Genomic DNA, 5,497 nt, shown 5'->3' on the forward strand with positions numbered 1-5,497 from the left:
AGGAGGCTTTTATAGGTCAGACGCGAAAATGGTGCATTTAATTTTGCTCACATCCAATTGGCCAGAACTTGGTCACGGGGCCACATCTACCTGCCAAGGAGGCTGGGACCTGCAGCCTGGCTGTGTGCCCAGAGAGAGGACTGGTGAGCACCAGCTGTCCTCCACAGGAAGGTGACCTCGTCTGGCCTAGGAGACGGAAAGTCAGCTGGGAGGGTCTGAGCAGGGCTTGCCCAATTGAAAGTGCTGTGCAGGGAGATGGTCCCCTCTCCTCCCCCTCTACACGGTCGTGTGAAGATGTGACGTCTGAGACTGGCGGCCACCTTGAGACCACGAGGTGGCCAAGCCCGAGGGCGACAGCCAGCCCACGGAGGATGCCGGCGCGCCATCTGGGCCCCGATGGCGTCACGGAGCCTCTGAACTAACTGATTCCGGAACCACCCACCTCCAGGTTTCTTGACCACAAAGGCCCTTACAGTTGACGTGAGGAGCGTCAGGGTATTCTGCTCTTTGCAACCAGAAACCTCGGACTGGCTGGCCCTCAGGAACGGAAGCTGAAAATGGCCGGCGAGCCTACCCTGTGCTATTGGCAGGAGGGGCAGGGGAAGAAGGCGATCGAGGCGACTCCTGCAGCGGGCATGCCCCTGGGTGCCAAGACCTTTCAATGTTGAAAAGCTGTGACTGTCAGAGTCTCCCATCCGTTTCCTCTGCCCCCACCTAAGACCGCAGCACGCTCAGACTCTGGGAATCGGAGACGGCCTGTGTTTCCCCCTTGTTTTCTGTTCCCCATCCAGAGACGTAGATCAGGCAACATCTACTGACTCAGGGAAGGGGTGTTTCAGTAAAAGCGGAAAACAAGTTTTTAGGTTCCAAAAGCCCTGTTTCGTTCCAAAATAAACCATTCCGGAAGGGACTTGGGGCATATTAATTCCTAATGAGTCAGAGAAAGGCGTGATTCGATGCTTTCTCTGTTCCCTGCTGCACACATGCGGGTGGTGGCTGCTCCAGCAGCCGGGGCCCCGGGGTCAGGAGACACGGGCAGAGCTGTACATGATCTCAGGTGCAGCAGGAGTGCCCGAGAAGCAAGGTTTGGGGGTGGTTGTTACTGCACCTAACCTAGCCCACCCTGACGGATGCACATCCCCAGGGAAGAGAGCCGGAGAACAAGCTATGAGTGAACATATTTTTAATTCTGTGGGTCGATGTGACCCCGAGAGCTTTGAAGAATCCAAAAGTAGGAGGTGGGGGGTGGGGGGAGGACTCAAGAGATGAAACAGTCATATGATGTGTCCAAGCCAGGAGAGCCCAAAACAACCTCACACTTATACAACCACAGGGAAAGAGCGCACGCGTGCGTGTGTGTGTGTGTGTGTGTGTGTGTGTGTATGTTGGGGAAAACAACCAAACTGATCAAGATGACTTTTCTTCCTACGTAGGAAGTGGAGTATTGTGCTAAAAATGAATTCAAAATTGAGTACCTTATCCGAGCATCTGAATTTTGAACTGAAATTTGTACCTGCCATACATAATTCTAAGATTTCACAGCCCCAAGGGTCTTGGATTCGGGGCTTTTGCCATGGCTCTTCCCTGGGCAGAAGGTTGGACGTGGACCCTGGGGCCACCCAGGTCCAGAAACCAGGAGATCTGAGCCCTACTTTCAATGTCACTTTCCCAGGGAGGCCTTCCCTGACCACTGGCTTTAAAGGGGAAGCCCCCCATCACCGGGGCATCCTGACTCCTCTTTGTTTTTCTCCAAAGTACTGAGCATCAACTGATATACTGCAAGCTTTACTCATCTGTGTAGTGTCTACTCCCCCACTTGTAAGTTTGCAAAGGGAGGGAGTCCCTCCCTCCATCCATCCCTTCCTCCCTGACTTCCTTCCTTCCTTCTTGCCTTCCTCTCTTCCCCTCCCTCTCTTTCTCCTCCCTCTCTTCCCTCCCCCTCTCTCCTTCTTCCTTCCTTCCATTTATAAAATATTTCAAACATACAGAAAAGCATAGAAAACACATAATGAACAACCACTTGCCATTTGCCTGTCTCCTTGACTTAACAACTGTTAACGTTTTATTATACTTCTTTCATTTTTTTGGTGCCAGTGTTTTCTAAAGTAAACAATATCCGTCACTATCTTCCTCTTTAAAAACTTGAAGGCTGAGAGTTTTGTGTCTTTTACTCAGTGCCTTGCTGCTCACCGCCAGGAAGTTGGCAGGCCTCCAATAAATAGCCTTTGAATGAATGGATCGCATTGAGTCCTCGTGGCAACCCTATGCAGTAGATATTATTCTCCCCATTTCACAGAAGAGGAAATGGAGGCACACCAAGGTAAAGTAACTGGCCCAAGGCCGCACAGGTAGGCGGCGGTGAGAGGGGATCTGATCCGAGCCCATGCATTTACTGCCCTAGGACTCTCTAGGGCCCCTCCTCCATCTTTCCACCTGTCCCATCAGATACCACCCCCAGAGGAGGGCCAGAGCAGGTCACCCCCATCCGGGCAGCAGGGTGGTCTCCATAAAGACTAGGCCCTCTCGCCTGCCCTGGGGTGGAGACAGAACGCCGATTCCCAGACGGGTGACCTTTGGGGTTTGTTATGACTAGAGATTCCTTCTGGGGAACGTGATGGCTGATGCCGGAAGCCTGGGCCCCTAGACTTAACCCCCAGGAATGTAGGGAGAAATGGCCAGACCTCCGCCCTGCAGGCCAGTCCTCCCAGCCGCCTGCGTCAACCAGAGGAGGCGGGCCTTCCAGGGAGGGGGACGGGAACCTCCCACCCCCAGGCTGGAGGCAACGCCTCGGAGTGGAAACAGCTCCAGCTTCAAAGTCAGAGACCTGGCGTCTGCCCTTCCTTCCGAGCTGTGTGACATGGACAGGTGCCCGACCCAGCGAGGCCCCCGTTTTGCACCTATTGTACGGGGGTAATTATTATCGAACCTCAGAGCAGACCCGGGACAGGGTGCAGCCAGCCAGGTGCCCAGGGCACAGCATTTAAGGAGGCGCTGGCTCCCAGGTGCCCTCCCTGCACTTGCCCAAGGTGGGCGCCTGCTTAAATGACCACCCTGACACCTTACTGCGCACCCCAGTCCCAGTCCTGCCCCTCAGGGTGTCCTGGGAAGGAAACGAGCTGTTCGTGCAAACACGTTAGCACGGGGCCTGGGGCCTGCTCAGTGCTCATGTGAGAAACGCGGTCGTTGCTGCTATTGTTCTCACTGGCTGCTGTTCACACGTAGGCTGGGCCCTGACTCCGGGCCCAACGGCCTCCATCACTCCCCCCCTGCCCCCCCACAGCCCCGTGCGCACTGCGCCCTTGCCATTCTTTGTCCCCTTCTCACAGTATCTGATGACCATGAACTTCATGACTTCCCTTGTCCTAAAGCGCCTGTTCTCTGTTGCTGCCCTAACACTGCGGTCGCTAATAGTTACCGGGTACTTCCCCTGGGTCGGGCACTGTGCTGCGCATCACACGCCAGCTCCCATTCAGTCTTGACCTTGACCCTGTGAGGTAGGAACTATGGCTGTGCCCATTTTGCAAATGAGGAGAGTGAGGCACTGAGACATTGAGTAACTTGTCCAAGGATGCGCTGTTAGGGAGGACTGGGGGGAGGGGGGGGCAGGCAGACCATGGTGGTCCAACCCGTAACTCACGAGATGGAGCCCAGAACATCGTGCCTCCCGCCTTTTGCCGTCCTTTGCCCAAGGGGTGCAGACAGATGGCTCCAGGCAGGGGTCCCAGTGCTCATTTAGGCAGCCTGGCTTCCCTGAGCTGTGTCAGGTCCAGGCACTGGGGACAGGGGGACGGCTTGGTGCCCTCTGCACAGTCCCAGGCCACAGCAAGTGGCCTCGGAGCTCTCCCCAGGCCGCCAGTGGCTTCTGCTCTCCGGCTGAGATATGATGATTCACTCAAATGTATCAGTAGTCGCTCTGAACCAGCGCTGCGCTCCAGGCTTCACATTCAAGAACTTGATCAGTCTTCACAATAGCCTCTCATTTACTACTGTTTCTAGGTTATGAAGGAGGGAGCCCTCAAGGCCAGGTCACAGGCCACATAAATGGCAGGTCCAAGACCTGGGCTCCCACTTGTCTGAACCCCAGGTGGCTGTGAGGGCCTCGTGGGCCCCTGAGCCCAGTCACTGCTACCTTCTGGGTCCCTTCCCCCTGCTGGCAGCCGCTGTGGCCAAAATGAGCTGAACCTGAAAGGAGGTCATTGCAGGGGCAGGGTGGGGAGGAAGGGACGCGTCTGGGCTCCAAGGATTCTAAGTCTGGCTGCTCCCTGCCCAGGCCCTGCACCCGAACACACACACACACACACACACACACACACACACAGCTTTGGACGGAGTAGAAAGCAGGACAGGTAAGCTTTGCTTTGGAGGGAGATAGCTCATCCCCAGTAATGACGCTGCGGTTTGTTATTCGTTACCATTAGTTCCTTCCCTGCCTCCTACCTCCTTCCTCTGAATGTATCTTCCATCCAGGCCACCAGAGTGGTCGTGTATCTGGCCACATGCAGGCTCTGCTCGGACTGCCCAGGGGCTTCCCTCCTGCCCCCACCAGGACAGTCTAAACCTTTTCCGGGCATTCAAGGCTGTTTGCAGACGCCCCTCAGCCTTGCCTCCTGTTGCTCCCACCATTCACACACCTCAGCCCTGCATCCCACAGCCTTTGCTGTTCCACAAACAGGTCGTGCTGCAGAGCCTCGTGCAGTGGGCTGCCCTGGCCTCTTGGCCTTCCCCCGGCGGGCCCCTCTGCCTCCGATGGTCTCCTCTCCCCAAGATCCTTCTGGATCTTCTCAGGCTGGGCTGGACACACACTGAACCCCCAGCCTGAGGGGGGCTGTGCAAGTAGCTTAGTGTTAAAAATGCAGACGTTGAACTTGGACAGATGTGGGTTCAATCCCAGCCCTGCCACTGACCAGCAACAGAACCGTGGGCTGGCTTGTGTGAGCCTGTTTGCTTCTCTGAACACAGAGAATGAAAGGAAGACTCCGCTGGGGCTTCTGAGGGATGGAAGGAGCCCACGCCACACAGCGCTGGCTGGGAGCCCGCAGCCCCGCCTGGGCTCAGGTGCTCACGTGCTGGGTCTACGGCCAGGTCTAAACACCCTCTTGGTCTCGGGCTCTAGGCTGGGCTCGGGGGTAGAGCAGAGAAGGAACGCGTGTGGCCCTAGGGACTGGACAGGCAGACGTTCACCAACTAGTTGTCACTGTGACCACAGTTGGGAGGATCACCCCCGGACCTCTGGGGTGTGCCAGGAACCTTGACTTTGAAGCTCCCGGGGGCAGAATCTAAACCTACTGTGTCGTCGCCTAAGTTCAGCTCCTCAGTCATGGCCTGGATGCTCAGCTGAAAACATTTCTGTAACAAACACTGAAGACACAGTATGTGATAATGCCTAATTCTACATCCATTACAAATAGGACACCGTTTAGTCATATCAATATCCCTGTGAGGTGTATGCTAGTGTCCCCATCCCCATTTTGCAGATGGGGAAACTGAGGGACAGAAA

The 5,497-nt window shown here is 55.7% G+C and overlaps 1 pseudogene; it reads right to left on the reverse strand.

The window, feature by feature from the left end:
- Positions 1–5,319, reverse strand: part of LOC102768446 — a 28,170-nt pseudogene extending 22,851 nt beyond the window's left edge.
- Positions 5,320–5,497: the final 178 nt, after the last annotated feature.

The sequence above is a fragment of the Myotis davidii genome, unplaced genomic scaffold, assembly GCF_000327345.1.
Source record: "Myotis davidii unplaced genomic scaffold, ASM32734v1 scaffold199, whole genome shotgun sequence".
NCBI lineage: Eukaryota > Metazoa > Chordata > Mammalia > Chiroptera > Vespertilionidae > Myotis > Myotis davidii.